A 17,743-nucleotide genomic window follows, 5' to 3' on the forward strand; every position below is an offset into this window, starting at 1 on the left:
TTCTCCAAGTGTTCAACCCCCAGCTCCTTCTCGAGTTGAGACTCTCATTGGCCTGGCTGACGTTGGACTATACCCATAGCTTTTGTCATTTTTCTAACTTTCCTGCTCCTCTCATGGAACTAGGAGAACTTCTCCTAGTTCTGAGGATGTCTCTAAATCACCATAGGGCTTCAAAGAAATAAGAAGTGGTGGGAAGCATTTCCCATCTTCTTTTCAATCACGTTACACCAATTTTCTTTCTAGATTTCTTGTTGTGCACTGTTCTCCTGATCTTCCCCCCATTATAAACCAGAGGTAGGATGTCTCCTTGGTCACACACACACACCTACTCCTACCTTGTAACTTTGGAGAATAGCTTTTGCTTCCACAGTGGTCCTAGAATAAATCTATTGGAACAATGAGGAAGACCCAAGGAATGAGATGCCAGGAGTTTCTTCTGAAAGCACCCTGAATTTCTACCAGGATTCTTTGGGAGCTCACCTCACTTAGTTTTAGAAATGGTAACTCAAATCCTTTCCAGTTAAACAAAGGCAACCTATAGTAGCAATAGACGTGTCACTCCCATAACAGCCTAGTCTTGTTATTAACTTGACTGGAGGAAGAGAAGGGTGTTGAAGATATTAAGGCAGTTTGCCTCCTCTTTGTGACACCTAGATGAAGGTATCAGGTCTCAACTGCTGGTAACTACTTGTCATCTCTGTTTATAATGTGGGGGGGATTGTTTCACTTGTTCTTAGCCGTTGCCCTGGTTCCTTATTTGTGTATCTAGCATTTACCTGTACATTATAAGAAATGGTGATTTAACTTGTAATGTGATAAATAAGCCCAGGAAAGCAAAAAAGCTAAGATAGTAGATAAACAATGCATAGAAACATTTTCAAATACATAATCATGAGCTTCACAAAGATAATGCAAATAATAAATATTAAAGTATAGAGTATCTTAAGTCATAAAGTGTGAAAACCTGAAGAAGAGTCAGCAATGATTCCATCCTTCTTTCCCAATTTAAGCTGTTTCTGAGTCATTAGATAAATGACACCTGTGACAGATGTTTGGGGAATTAAATGTAGAACTAGAAAAAACACAAGTCATGAGTACAAAAAAAAGTCAATAGGACTTCATTCTTGACAAATATTGACAATATAATGCAGGGGTTAGTGATTTTTCTGTAATTCAGATGATTCTGATTATTTTCAAACACTTGATGTCAGGTCCTAAAGGAAGCCTTGAGAAAAACAACAATAAAAGGGTACATTTGATAGCAACAGGAGCAAGAGATGTTGACTATTCTAGTGGATAAACTTCAAGAGATATTCCATTTTTATTTGACATTTGAAGAAAGGGAGACCAAAAGGGCAGGAATTGATAAAGTAGAAAACAGAATGTATTTGACTCCTATAGAATGAGAATGATTGATTTAATAACAAAATACTTACAGTCAGTATTACTATCACACCTAACATTTAATGAGCAATTATTATAGACAATGGATTGTTCTACATAATCATGAACATATCAACGTATTTAACCTGAAAGCACAGGGAAGAAACAGATGTGGTAATAATACCAAGGCAGAAAATGGAACAGAAAGAATTGGCAATATAATAAAATATTAAAATAATATATAATTGCAAGTTTTTTCCTATCTTTAAAAGATAATGTACACCTACATGAGAAAAAGCAAAATGCAAGTCATTCTTATTAGCACATTATTATATTTTACTCGTTTATTTTTCAGCTGAATTGAAATGGATTGTTGGGCAAAAGCTTTTTAATAGTAAAATATATTAACACTATTTGAAAATTAAGAAAATACTTTCTGACATAATAAATGAAAACTATAAAAGATAATCAAATGTCTTGTAATCAAAACAGAGACACTGGAACATTTAATGTAGATGACTGGTTGGTGGGTGCAGCAAACCCCCATGGCACATGTATACTTATGTAACAAACCTGCACGTTCTGCACATGTATCCCAGAACTTAAAGTATAATAAAAATTTTTTTAAAAACCCTGATTCCATTATTAGGAACAATTTGAATAGTTCAGTCACAACCCATATGCTGGCTTCTGGTGTCTCAACTTGTCCTGGCAAAAACTGTTGTAATGCAATATTATGTCAGTCCTTATATACTTACCCATCTCCAGTCTGTAAAGAAAAGGCTTATATGTCTCCTTTTTAGTCCCCTAATTTCTCTTTATGACACAAATCCAATTGGCAGTATTAAAGATGGGACTGATTCTCCTTTACTTACCTGGAATATGCTACCATTCTAGATAAGTAATAGTAAAATTGCCATTTCTTCTTGCTAATCAAAAGTCACTGGCTTTGGAGTATAAAACATAAACATAAAATATATACTATCTGTGAGGTTTTCATAAACTCACATGATCTTTTTATATTTTTCTCTTTATACATAAAATGAAATAATACTTTACATTAAAAATTGTTGAGATAATTAAAAGAGAAAATACTTGTCAATGTTATTAAAATATAAAATTTTATTCAAAGAAAGAAAATTGTCACCTTTGATTTGTGTTAAGAAAAACCAGTAGAAGCCTGCTTTTAAATATTTTAAGTGTGCAATATCATATTCTCATTTATGCTTTGCACTTCTAAACAGCTAAGTTTATTTTTTTTCTCAATTCAGTTTAAAATCAGAGGGAACAAAATTTAAAATATGACATAATATCTAGGTTAACATGCTAGCTATGTAATAAATGTAAAATTTGGCCAGAAATACATTTGCTTTGAGAAACAGAACCATGTGAAATTCCTAAATATTTTGGCCATATGGAAGATGATGTCAGAAGAATAATATATTCTTCTCTGTACATCAAAGGAGGGGGATAATAAAAACTGTAGTTATTAGGTTGGTACAAAAACAGTCACAGTGTTTTCCATTGCCAAAAATCGCAATTGCTTTTACACCAACCTAATAATAAAAGTATGGTTGGGTTTCTGCAGAATTCTGGCAAAGGATGAGCATCCTTAATCTGAAAACGAAAATGCTCCACAATTCAAAACTTCTTGGGTGTCAATTTATGATGCCACAAGTGCAAAATTCTACACCTGACCTTATGCAATGTATCACAGCCAAAGCACAGGTGCACAACACAGTTTATTCAGTGCTTTCAAAAGAAAATTAAAAATAACATGAGGCTACATGTAAATAAATTTTGTGTTTAGACTTAGGTCCCATCCCAGGATATCTCATGATGTATATGCAAATTTTCCAAAATTCAAAATAATCCTCTATCTGAAACATTTCAGGTCCCAAGCATTTGATTTAAGAGATACTTAGCGTGTCCTTGTTTGGAAACAGTTCCCTCTAGATACACTAAACTGGCCTAACAGAGACAAAAGGTAATATCTGTTGCTGGACTTGAGAAAGAATAAATATTTACACACAAAAGTGAGGGCAAAAGAAGATTACAAAAACATTGAAATTAAATAAAATTATGCCCTTTTCTCTAGATAGCTCTTTGGCCAATTTGAACGATGAATACAAAGAGCCAATGACTGAATTCTAATTATGTATTTAGATAGACTTGAAGAGAGAAATTTCATAAGCATCATTTTGGCATTTCATTTTCTAATAACAGAGCATCTTCAAAATATTTTTATTCTCCATAACTCCCAGAATTTTTTTTTTTTTTTTTTGGCAAACCTTCCATATGATTCCAACGTGCAAGTTGTTTCTAACATTACCAATAGCTTTTCTATTCTTTTGGAGGATAAAATATTCCATATATATATATATATACACACACACACACTACATATATAGTTTATATATTCCAATTCTGCCCTATTAATCTAAAAATGTATGCACTAAGAAAATATGTAATTACTAGGACTATAAACTGTATTTGTATCAGATAAAATAGATAAATAATTCTATTAGTTTTATTTTTCAAATATATCCGTGATTAAGCCGTTTCCTCACAGCTGATAAAGACATACCTGAGACTGGACAATTTACAAAAGAAAGAGGTTTAGCTGGACTCACAGTTCCACATGGCTGGGGAGGCCTCACAATCATAGTGAAAGGCAAGGAGGAGCAAGTCACATTTTGCATGGACGGCAGCAGGCAAAGAGAGCTTGTGCAGAGAAACTCCCGTTTTTCTGTTTGTTCGTTTGTTTGTTTTTATTTGTTTTGTTTTGTTTTGTTTTTTGAGAAAGAGTTTTGCTCTGTCATCCAGGTTGGAGTGCAGTGGTGCGATCTTGGCTCACTGCAACCTCTGCCTCCTGGGTTCAAGCAGTTCTCCTGCCTCAGCCTCCTGAGTAGCTGGGATTACAGGCATGCACCACCACGCCCAGCTTATTTTTGTATTTTAGTGAAGATGGGATTTCACCATGTTGGCCAGGCTGGTCATGAGCTCCTGACCTCAGGTGATCCACCCACCTTGGCCTCCCAAAGTGCTGGGATTACAGGCATGAGCCACTGCACCCAGTCAATACTCGGCATTTATTAAAACCATCAGATCTCATCATTCACTATCATGAGAACATGTGGGAATTGTGGGAGTTACAATTCAAGATGAGTTTTGGGTGGAGACGCACCCAAACGGTATAAATTCATTTCCTGAAATTTGCTTTTTGATAAAAAGTTAATCAGATTATCTGAGTCAAAAAAAAGATATAAACTGGCATTTAATTATAGATTAATTGAAGAAAAGCTGAGGGTTTAAAAAAATTTAGTTTTTTGCACAGAAAAAGGTATAAAAGTAAAAACCTGTTCATTTGGGTATTAAAGGTATAAGTGTTAAATATAAATGTTATATTTTCTAATTGGGTAGTCATTTATGTACTTTTATTTATATCTTTTTGTATATTATTTTTTCCCAAAACATTCTGAAAGTTTTTGTTCTAATACTTTTCGATTGATTTTCACAATTTTTCAACTTCTTCAGTCCAACTTTAGCAATTTGTAATAATGTTGCTTTTCCTTTCTAAAGTTTTTACCTCTTATGTTTTCTGCCATATTAATCAGTACTTTAAAAAATTACTAATGGCTGTAATAGGAGACACACATAATTTGTTTCCTTGTTAATGAGAATGCATCGTTTCTCACCATTAAGGGTAATGCTTATCTGTCTTCATATAGCCGTATATATGTTTTATATATGTGTGCAAATGTTCTTTTGTGTACATGGGTTGCATATGTGTGTGTGTAGTTATTATGTTAAGACATACCATATTCTTTATTAAACTCATTGAAATTAAGAAATGTTAATATTTTCAAATGCATTTTGATATCTTTGGAGATAACACTGTGTTATTTATTTAGTAATATAAGATGAAAAATACTAACAAAATTATCCTCACATTGTTGCCATGAATCTCTCTTGGTTATGGACTATCATTTTTAATAGAATGCTCAATTCACTTTGCTACTATTTTATTTGGTGCTTTTTGGCATATATTTTCAGGTTTTTAATTGGAATTTAATTGCAATGTCATGCTGATTTCATAAGCATAATTCCAAGATTAACTTTCTCTGCAAATGTTCTGAAACATTTTAATTATCAAAGGAATTATCTGTTCCTGAAGTTTAGATAGGTATTACTCAAAATACTGGTGAACGCTGGTATCTATTACTGGAATAGGGGAAGTGACTAGAATAAAAAGGTGAGGACTTTTGTATCTTGGTGATATTCTCTTTTTATTTATTTTGTCTTTATTCAGTAATCTGCTTTGATATCCTGAATCGGTATTTCCTTGGGTGGAGAGAGTTTTCTTATATTGATTATTAGATTCTTTCTCCAATTTTACTTTTATAACTCTAATTGCCATTCTGTACTTAGATCTCCAAAATATATTCATCCTGCCTAAGCAAAATTTTGTACACTTTGAAAACTATCTCTTCATTTATTCTTAGCTCTTCATTTATTCTCTTTTTTATTTTCTAGAAACACTGATTTTGTGTACCTGGGGTATATGTTTTTATTCCCCCATATATGTCCTTTTCTTTCTTATCTCTCACTGTCTCTTTGCTCCTTTCCCTTGGATCCTAAGGAAAAGTCCTAAATTTTCATTGACATCACTTATTATTCTATAGCTTTAATTCTTTTCTCCATTGGTTCTAATGCAGCCTGTAGTGCTCCTTTAATATTTTAAGTTTCCTTACAATGCTTTCTTAATTCATCTTTCTTTTTCTTGCCCTGTAATCAGTCAGAAAAAAAAAATTGCTGTATTTTATATTTTATATTGTTTTTCCATTTTACAATATTTTACTGTCACATATTTTAGAATATTTTACTCTTAAATATTTTAAAATATTTTAACACAGTAAAATATTTTACCTGAAATATACATTTATATTTCTTATAATTATTTTGTTCACAGATAAACCTTTTATCTGATGTTTTCTGTTTTCTTATTACATTGTTAAACATTTCTGAAATTATCATGTGCTGTGTGTATAAGTGTATATACTTATCTTTAAATAAGGCAGGACCTACACATTCTTTTGATATCCCATAAACAGAGTATATATGTTTATCTCGGTTCCCTCTCTATCCATCTGTCTCAGCCCATGTCATGCTGCTATAACAGAATACCAGAGACCGCGTAAGTCAGTTAAAAACAGAAATTTATTGGCTCATATTTCTGGAAATTCAGAAGACTAAGAGCATGGTACCAGCATGTAGAGAGGGATTTCTTATTTCTTTGTCTTATGGCAGAAAGTGGAAGGTGGAAGTTGAAAGGGCAAGAAAGTGTGTTCACAAGACAGAAGGGAAGGCAGCTAAACTGATTATTTTATCAGGAACCTGCTCCCAAGATAATGAATGGCATTAATCTGTGTATAGGGCCAGAGCCCTCACGCTTTAATCCTCTCCTAAAGGTCCCACTTCTCACCACTATAGCACTGGGGACTGATTAAGTTTCTAACACATGAACTTTGGGAGAAAATTTCAACCTATAAGCCCATCTGATTATCGGTAGAGTTCTCAACAGATCTCAGGCAGAAGGCTTTTTAATAGATCCATCCTTTTATCAATTGTAGATAATTAGAAGTGATACATATCTTTACCAAGCTTAACGCCTTCCTTCTGCCAAGCTTACATTCCTAAACATAAAGCGCATCCTCATTCACTTGAATTTTTTCACCTGTATTGAACTTCTTGGAATTCTAGGCCTCAAATCAATGCAGAATAAAAGGAAATAATGGTAAATTTGAAGAAATAAAATGATCATGACCATTTTTAAGTCAGGTCTTTCGCAATGGCCATGGTCAATAATGGCCAAGACAGATGGAGATGAATTATAGAGTTAATAAATTAAAATGTCATCTACTCTTCTTTCTCCAGAAAGCTTCACTGTTCTATGTGAGCCTCTCATCTGCCTTTTTATTAATTAACCTTTCTACTGAAGTTTGGATGATCTCCAACCAGTATTCCTAGTTTGTGGTATTGTAGAAATATATTTTTATGTTTTAATGTGTCAACTAAGCATTTGTAAGAAATCAAGTTATAAAAATCTATTAAGCATTCGTTTTGCACCAAACATTTATTGCATAAAATAAGTAGACATAGTGAAAATTCTCCTTGATGGTGAAGAGGTATCACCATAAAAACTCATTATCATCTTGGTTTGCAATACATCAGTAAACACAGAGCTTTTGATATATATAGGACTATATTGCTGAGCTTAGCTATGCTCTCTGTATTTTGTGTCTTTGTCCTTCTTGTCAAGTTGTCAGCAGTCACTTCACACTACTGAAAATATAACTGCCTTTAGCAGTTCCCTCCCTGCTTCTTACCTTATGCTTTGAAGCAGAAGCAGAAAATTACTTTGGCTGAGAGTCAGAGCTAACCTGAATGTTGTATTAAGTGGAGGTCAAAAGTCTCTGAAAATGTACTGGGGGCTTTATTTATGGATGAAACAGTGTAAAACCTTTGTTTTATACCCTTCTTCACTTCCTAACTTTTATACTTACAACCATTGTCCATAATTTTATATATTGCTTCAGATCTCTTGTATTCCACACCAATGGAAGGTACTGCATCTTATGTATCCTTCACTTCCAAGTTCCTACCAAAGTTCCTGATATATGGTAGGTACTTAGTGAAAATTGAATGAAACCAAATTACTGACTATATATTCTCCCTTGGATATCTCATGTGCATCTGAAACTTACTACGTGGAAAACTGAACTCATTATCCTTCTTCCATGTGCAACATTGTCTTTTCCCTCATGTGTTTCCTATTTTGATGAATAGCCCATATTCTCAACCAGTCACCTGGGCCAGGAGTTTTGGAGCCAGCCTGACTTTCTCTTTTCCCCTCACAACTAATTGAGAACCAACTCTTATCTATTCCCCCCGCCCCAAAATAGCAGTTTAACCCATGACCACCTCCTCACTCTCACTGCACTGCCTTTGTTACGACCCTCAAAATTCTTAGTCTGGAGTGTAGTATCTCCTAATAGTCCTATCCATTCCAATTCACTTTCCAGATTCCTGAAAAAAAAAATGAATTTTGTGAAGAGAAATCTGATCATTAAATTTAGCTGATTGATTGCAAAACTTAGTTCTCCATCTGAGAGATGAGAATTAGGGAAAGAGAAGGCAGCAAGAATTTGCAGAGAACAGTAACAGAGATCAGAAAAGTACCCACAGAGAGAGCTTCAGAGAGTTTCAGGGGATGCACAGATTTATTGAATCTTCCAGTTAATACTGAACCAGTAGAAAGAGAAGGCAGAAAAATCTCCAGAATTCACATACGGTGACAAGTAGTTTGTGTTTCCACTAGCCAGAGTTGAAAAATCTTGAATCAGTTAGAATACTCAGAAGGGTATTGTCTCACTAATGTGGAAAAAATTCTACCTAGACTAAAAAGTGCTCTGGTCTTACCAAGCAAAGCTTGAATGCAAACTTCAACACAAGCAAATTATTCCTAAGTAACTTAACTGCATCCCAGAATAAAGCTTAACTATTCAGCACAAAATAAGGTAAGAATATATCAGACATACAAGTAAGCAGAAAAATATGATACCATATTGAAGAGAAAAAAAATCAAGAGAAATAGACTCACAATGACATAGTTGCTAAAATTAGTAGATAATGACATAAAAACAGGTATCTGTGTTTGAAAAGGTAGAGGAAAGCATCAAATGAGAGACATTGAAGAGAGAGCAAAATGTGAAATCAACTTATAGAGATTAATCCAACAAACATGGAAACATAATGTCTTAGATGAAAACTATACTGGAAGAAATCAAAAGCAGATTAGCAATGGCAGTACAAAAAACAGTGATTATAATTGTTTAACAATAGAAAGTAACTGAAATGAAAAAAAAAATGGTAAGAGAACATCAGTGGGATAACTTCAGTGGCTTATTATAAGGGTAATTGGATTCCCCAAAGGATAGGAGAGAGAAAAGTTTTCAGAAAATAATGTATGAAAGAATAATTACTGAAAAAAAAATATATTTAGTAAATTGAGTTCTCCTCAGCCTAATGAGTGTCCAGAGTCTCTTATTTTCTTGGACTTTCTACTGACCTGAACGTTGCTTTGAGGCGAATCTACATGAAAAAATAAATAAATAAAATGAGGCAGAGGTAAAGAAAAGGAAACCTTCTCTTGGTCAATGAAGATGAGATGGCTGAAAAGAATGCTAAATCCTCACCACAAGTGATGGAATGAATGGTTACCTTGGTCCAGAGTGAGAAGACTGTGAGCCTCAGGATGGTTCTAACACAGGATTACCCACTCACCTGGCTGCAGTCCCTGTAATTCAGACCCATCTTTAGGGGCTCTTCCCCACATCCACAAGTCAGCGTCCTGTTTTCTCTTATACTCCTCCTTTCTCAGATCTTCTTAGTCTCTCTCTAAGTTCTACAGAAATGTCTTCTTTGTTGTTTCCTTAAATATTTTATATCTACCTATGAATTACCATCCCCTGAATGTTAAGGCTTCTATGAAAGATAATGCAATAATATTTGTAATCTAGTTATTTCTCAGGGACCATCACCATTCACTTTTGTCTTTGTTTAGCACAAAGAACAAGGGGCAGAGTACTCATCAACTCAGGAGGGAAGAGGAGTCAGTAGAGAAAGCATTCATGAAAAAAGGTTTACATCTCAGCAATTTCTAGGCACAAAAGACTTATGAAATTCTTACATTTTATTTTGACACATTCGTTTTTTAGTCTTTTGTTAGATACAAATACAGATTTTGAAAAATCATTTTATAATAATTATAGTATTTGCCAATCTGTTTACACCACATAAGTTCTATGTATAAATAGGTGGAGAGGTAGTCATAATATTGGGGGGGGGGCATGTTGCACAGTATCTTGCACCATAGCTCACTATCTTTTACATAATATCCTTTAGTATGTTCAGTAAAACATTTTTAGTAAAGGGCTCAGAAATTATGATAGAGTAATACCAGTCACAGAATCAAGACAGGCATCTAGTTTTATCTACAAAAGATTTTAGAAATAATCTTGTAACATATCCACTAAATTCAATGATGAGCATTAGATCACTTTTTATTCCATTATAACCTTATTTTCTCTCATAATGCTATCCATTAAAGAATAGATTCTACTGTAAAAGCCTCTAAAAAACTATCAAATCTTCCTTTGTTCCATTCCAGCTAAGCTGTGTTTCCCACCTGTTCTGTGCTTGCTAAAAATAAAATGAAAAAGTAAAATGACTATCTAAAGTGGTTTTACAAAAGACTGTATCATAGATTCTGTGAAATCCTTCCTGATTTAAATCCTTTGAGTGGCTGCATATCTTGAAATGGCAAATGAATTGGTCACAGAACAGTGCACTATTCAAGGTTTGTTCGTGCAGTCTTATTTATCACAGTGATCTGTGGGCATGATAACATAATCTGTACGATGTCCATTTTTCTTTTAGGTGGTCTGGGCATTTTTAAACCATTTATTCAAACGTTATCTTTTCAATTCTACCTTATAATTTTTATTTCCAAAGCTAAGTGAGCAAAAACCAGCTATCTGTACCTGGGTAGGGGTTTTCTAGGATATAGTAAAATGCAGGAGACATTGACAAGCAAATGGGTGCAGATGAATTGAAAACTCTTCCCTCCCCACATCAAAGCCCAGTTCAAGGTTAGCGTTTGAACAGAAAACATCTTCATAGACATGAATGGGAAAAGTTAATGCTCAGAGTCCAGAAGTAAAATGCAACCACTCCTACTCACTGCTTCTAGAAATTACTTTATAATTGATCCTGAGGACTTAATTCTCTCCCTCTCTCTCACTCTCCCTCCTCCCTCATCTCCTCCCTCTCCTAATTCTGGCTGAAATTGGCCGCTAGGTCAAATGTAGCTAAGCAAAGAGACTAGAGTCTCAGTATGAGACAGATATATATGTATGCACAATGTACATACATATTTGCATGTATATACATGTGTGTATGTATGTGTATATATACACATATGTATTATTTTTCTCCTAATTCTACCCACAAAAGAAGCACTAATACCTTAAGAGCCATAAGCTAACTTTGTGCCCAGATGGTTTTGTTTTCTCTTTTTCTGTTTGTTTTTTTTTGTTGTTTTTTTGTTTTTTTGTTTTTTTGTTTTTTTTTTTTGAGATGGAGTCTCACTCTGTCGCTCAGGCTGGAGTGCAGTGGCGCGATCTCGGCTCACTGCAAGCTCTGCCTCCCCGGTTCAGGCCATTCTCCTGCCTCAGCCTCCCAAGTAGCTGGGACTACAGGCACCCGCCACCACGCCCAGCTAATTTTTTGTATTTTTAGTAGAGACGGGCTTTCACTGTGTTAGCCAGGATGGTCTCAATCTCCTGACCTCATGATCCGCCCGCCACGGACTCCCAAAGTGCTGGGATTACAGGCTTGAGCTACCGCGCCTGGTCCCAGATGATTTTTAATACCTGTCCCTACTGAAAGGAACAACAGCCTCTTGGAGAAATGTCTGCTTCCAAGGCTGTGACAAAGAAGGTACATGATGAATGTGGAAGACCTTTTTGTGCCAGAAAGAAAGAAAGTGCTCAAGAAAACAATGGGGACATGTCAAAAAGAACTAGGCAGTAGCTTGGAGGGGTTCCCACTGACCAAATCTAGGGACAATTTGAGTATCAAAATAAACGGGGATTGCAATGGATTGTAATGATTAAATAAAGCAGGAAATTATTCATCTATTATAATAAGCAAACAAACAGATACATGCATACATAAATGGATAAATAAGCAGAGGGGAAAAGAGAATGTTACTTTAAATTAGTGTGTCAGCTGATATATGTGAAAGAAGGAGTAATGGGGTGGTGGGGGAGGGGGGAATGGGGTGGGGGATACCATTTGAAAACTCTTCCCATGGTTATGGTGGTAAAGAATAATTCAGGCAAGAAATATCATGAGAATACTAATCTTTGGGAAGAGCTGGATGAGAAGCAGGCTGCTTGCATGTTCTCAAAGTGCCTCATCACAGATTGCTATTCATTACAAGGAGAAAAGTACTAACTAAACAGTGGAGAATGCAAATGACACCTTGACCTGTTGATGCAAAGTAACCTCACCAATAAGAGGCATGTAGATGTCTAGTATTTGGGGATGTGGTACCCCGAGAAGGACACCACATCACTGCTGCATTTTTCCACTTGCAGCTGTACAACCGAGTCTAATCACAAGAACACATTAATCAAGCTCAAATGAGGAAACATCCTGTAAAATTACTAGCCTGAATTTTTCAAAACTCCCAATGCTACGATAAAGAAAGGCAGAGAAACCCTGATAGAATAAAGAAGGTGAACAAGTTATAAAAACTGAATGCCGTATGTGATTCTAGACATCGAATACGGACTACACAGATTAGATGAAAATATTACTTTAGTGTTAAATTTCTTGAATTTTATTATCTTCAGATGCTTATTTGAGGCTATTTAATTCAGTCTGGAGAGTTTTACTGCAGTTTATTTTACTTCTTAGTTGGTTCGAGGGGAAGAATTTCTTCAGCTGAAATGTTTTGACTCATATGTTCTGTTTCTACGGTAGCTTTTATATTGTAGTTTTTGTAGTTATGTTTTTTATTTTGTTCCCAGGTATCATAGAAATGAAGTTCCTAGTTCAAGAGTATCCTTTTCTATAAATAAAGTAAAATGCATTTATTTAATAAGAGATGTTGGCACTTTGGGTAGAAAGGGAGTAGTAGGCATGCAGCAATTCTCTTTCATCTGGACGTATTCTTTAATTTTACCTTCTTTTTTTCCTTTCTGTGCCATGACTCCTGATCAGTCAAATAGACAACTGAAATTATTCTCAGATCTGAAATTTTTTCTCATTTCTGTTACCAGATTTGTAGCTCTTCAAAGCATGTTTAACCTGTGCACATAGTCTCATTTTCACTGCTGGTATTGACAGAAAAAGATATTTCAAAAATGGAAGCTAAGGATTGTAATATAACATAGGTATATAATGGCAATGGCACTATTTCTGCTTTTCCTGTGCTTTGGGTCTACCTGAACAGTAGTGCGCACTTGCTGTGAAAGGTAGGGCCCACCTACGTTAGGTTGATAATTTACTGTTGAAGTAAAAAAAAAAAAAAAGAGTGAAATTTTACTGAGTAGACTGTTGATCAGCAGGGTAGCAGATGTCTCCCAGAGTATTTTCCTTCTCAAATTTACAGGGCTTCTGCCTTTCATAGAAAACCATCCTCACCTGTGACTCATGTAACTCATCTTTGGGTATAGCCTCCTCTTGGCAGTCTTGGAGAATACCTCAAAGCAGAAATAATCCTAGCCTGCTCAATGTTCCCTCGACTCTTCTTCCATTACATGGTAGTCCATTGGTGTCTCAGCAGGTCTGTACATTATTAGACTGTGAGCTCCCTGCACCCTCAACCAGATAGAGATTGAAGAGGACACCATCTCTGTCTACTAAATCATGTGAGGCCATTACAAATGGCCGACATTTGTAGACCACTACATATGGGCTACTACTCAAACACTTATGTTTTAGCCCAGCCCTTGAGTTTGTAAAGTGTGCTGAGTTAAATTTGTAGTTAGACAATTTAGCCGAGGGGAGCTTAAATGTTCTGTGTAGAGAAGTGGGAAAAATATGTTGTTGTTATTGTTGTTGTTCCTCAAATAGAAGAAACAGAGAAGAGAGAAAAGAGGTGAAGAATAAATGAGAAAGAGAAGTAGAAATACAGTCTGCAACAGATGACAGGAGACTGAAGCTAGAATCCAGACCAGGCCAAGGGACTTTATGATTTTAAGGAGGATGGCTAACACACAACTTTAGGTGTTTGCAGTGCTGCAGTGGTCACTTATATACATTTTTCTGACTCTTGAAAACTTGAATAAGATCTGTTACAACACACACAGCATATGTAAGAATTTTGTTTTAATGACCACTAAGGAAAATGCTGCATTTGTTACATGACTGGCCAAAATAATTACAAAAAGAACCCTACACGTGGAACAGTTGCATGATTTTGAAACTAAGTTAAATCAGAGGAAGCATTGAAGGTAGGAGGATTACTACAAAATTATAACCCTACTGATAATTTATTAAAATCCTGATGAGGATTTTTAAGAAAGTGTGCATTGAAAGCTTGAAGCAATCTCATCTAGTGTTTAAGAAGAAGGATTTCCTTGCTGATTTCTGTGATGGGTTTTTATTCATACACAGGTACATTACCTACCTAGCACATAACAGGCTATTTACTTAGATAAGAGGTGAGCTCAAGATATAATACCTGTACCTTTGCTGCTAGCTTTAGAAATAAATATCTAATAGTATCTATTTTGACACTGCAATGGAAACTAGCAAAATTGGAAAACTCCTAAGTAAGTGTTCAACAATAGAGAAATGACTAAACAAATTACAGTATATTTGCTCTATTTTGTACACATCACAATCACAAGATTGAAATCTATCTATATAAGCTGATATGTGAAGTTCCCTAAGACATAATGCCATGTGACAAAAGATATGTCGTCCTACTATACAACTGCCCTATTTATGCAAATGTTCAGGAAACTATGTATTAACAGCAGTTGCCCCCAGTTGAAGGATTTGACTGGAGGGAGAAAAGGTAGATCTTTACTTTCCTCTTCCTATTCTTTTATGTCACTCAAAATTTTGTCATGAGAATATATATGCACAAAATATTGTAATATATTAATATATAAATCAGTATATGCTATAAAACAGAACATCTGTTTTTGGAACATGGTTAGTTGAGCTAATGTAAAATGCTTTCTGTTGCAATTAACATGGTGGAGAATTATAAAAATGGTGCATAGTGCTGGGAGTTCACGGAAAAGAAATGGAAATGGAAACCCATAGATATTGTGAAAAAATGGAAGGAGGTGAGATTGCATGACAAATGAGAACCATACAAGGTAAACTTTGTTGGACTTATGACTCAGAAATAGGCTCTCAAAAATACAGGTTTGGGAGTCTCTTTTTATTCAACTTTATTGTAGTAGAAATTCAGAAGGTGACATTCACTAATTCTACTTGCACAATTCAACAAGTTTTGATAAAAGCATAGTTACATAGGCCCTACAACATTCAAACTTTAAAAGAATCTCAGCCAGAAACTCCTCTGGTGCCCATTTAAAGTCATTTCCTTTCTACCATGCCCAGCTTCTGGGCCCAGGCTGGAGTGCAGTGGCACGATCTCAGCTCCCTGCAACCTCCACTTCCCAGGTTCCAATGATTCTCCTGCCTCAGTCTCCCAAGTAGCTGGGACTACAGGTACCCAGCACCATGCCTGGCTAATTTTTGCATTTTTAATAGAGACAGGATTTTACCATGTTGGCCAGATTGGTCTTGAACTCCTGACTGGGAATCTTAAATGAATTTTTGCCCTTGTAGTTTTGTGCTTTCTAGAATTTCATATAAATGAAATCATACTTGAAGACGTTTTTTAAATCTAACTTTTTTATTTAGCGTAATGGTTTTTAAGTAAGTCTTGTCTTTATATGTATTGCATTGTCCTTGGTAAAAACCTAGACATGGAATTGTTCAGTCATACAATAAGTGCATATATGAGTTTATAACATAAAGTGCTAATCTGTTTTCCAAAGTGGCTGTAATAATTTACATTCTCATCAAAAACATGAGAGTTTGGTTGTTCATCCTTACAGAACATGGTTTTGTTACCTTATCTTTATTTTTATTTTAAATGTTACAATAAAAAGTGATATTTCCTTATGGTTTTAATTTGGATTCCCTTAATGATTAAAATGTTGATCATCTTTTTATTTGTCATCGCTATCACTGTTTTTTGGTGAAGTGTCTTTTCAACTATTTTACCTAATTTTTTTAACCAAATTGTTTGGCTTCTTAATATTGAGTTGTAAGAATTCTTTGTATATTCTAGATACAAATTCCTTATCTGATGTATCATTTGCAAATATTTTCTCCCATCCTGTGGATTATCTTTTAATTTTCTTAATGCTGATTTTTAAGAACAGGAGTTCTTAATTTTTATAAAGTCCAATATTTCTAATTTTTATTTTTATTATTTATCCCGTTTTCTCACCTTATCTAAGAAATCTTTTCCTAACCATGTTCGTAAAGATTTTCTCAGATATTTTCTTCTAGCAGTTCTAGAGTTTTACATGTTACATTCAGGCCTCTGATCTATTTCAGCTTAATATTTTTATAACAAGAAAGGTGAGGATCAACACTTATCTTTTTTCATGTGATCACCAAGTTACTCAAGCATCATTTGTAAAAAAGTCTCTTCTTTCACCATTGAAAATCAATCATTGTAGAATACTAGCTGATTATATATGTGTGGATCTATGTTTAGACTCTATACTCTGTTCCATTGATCTAAGTCTTACTTTACCTCAATGCAACCCTATCTTTCTTACTATAGCTTTATAGTGTGACTTTAAATCAAACCATATGAATCCTCCACATCTGTTCCTTTAAAATATTGTTTTAATTATTCTTTCTCAAGGTTTGCATTTTCATATAAGTTTTAGAATCAGCTTGTCAATTCAACAGAAATACCTGATGGGATTTTGATAGGGATTGAATTGAATGTAGAAATCAGTTTTGGGTAGAATTGAGATTTAATAATATTTAGTCTTTTATTCCATAAACATAGTGTATCTCTCCATTGCTTTATTTGCTTTATTTTTATGTTGATTTTTTTAGCAATGATTTTTAATTTCCAGTACACAAAGCTTGCTTATATTTTACTAGATCTATTCTGAATAATTTCATGTTTTTGATATATTGCAAATGGTATTATATTTTTTAATTTCAATTTTCAGTTATTTTTAGCTCCTATACAAGGGTGTGATTTTTTTTAAATATAAACATATATATATGTAAAATATATATATCTGTGTATGTGTTTGTGTGTGTGTGTGTGTGTGTATGTATATATATAAACCTGGCATTCTATGACCTTGGAAATTTCACTTTTAAATCAGTTTAGCTTTTCTGTAGTTTTTTTGAGGTTTTCTAAACAGCTAAGTATAACATCTGTTAATAAAGACAGTTTTGTTTTTCCCAGACTGCATGCCTCTATCACTTTTTCTTCCCTTGTTATTTTCACTAAGACCTCAGCCTAATGTCGAATAGAAATGGTGAGAAAAGGCATCCTTACCTTGTTCTCAACCTTAGGGGGTATTCCTCAGTCCTTCACGATTTAGTATTATATTCACTGTAGGTTTTGTCAACTTAAAAGTGTTCCTTAGCTTTCTGATTTGCTAAGATCTTTATAAGTGTAACTAACAAAGGTTGAATTTTATCAAGTGCATTTCTGCAT

At 34.5% G+C, this 17,743-nt stretch overlaps 1 protein-coding gene across 1 annotated transcript in view; it reads left to right on the top strand.

The window, feature by feature from the left end:
• The window catches only part of GPC5 (glypican 5), a 1,483,371-nt gene that overhangs the window by 1,249,345 nt on the left and 216,283 nt on the right, over positions 1–17,743 (top strand). The gene's annotated exons all lie outside the window — the stretch shown is intronic.

The sequence above is a fragment of the Theropithecus gelada genome, chromosome 17 (genome assembly GCF_003255815.1).
Source record: "Theropithecus gelada isolate Dixy chromosome 17, Tgel_1.0, whole genome shotgun sequence".
In the NCBI taxonomy this organism is placed as follows: Eukaryota; Metazoa; Chordata; class Mammalia; order Primates; family Cercopithecidae; genus Theropithecus; species Theropithecus gelada.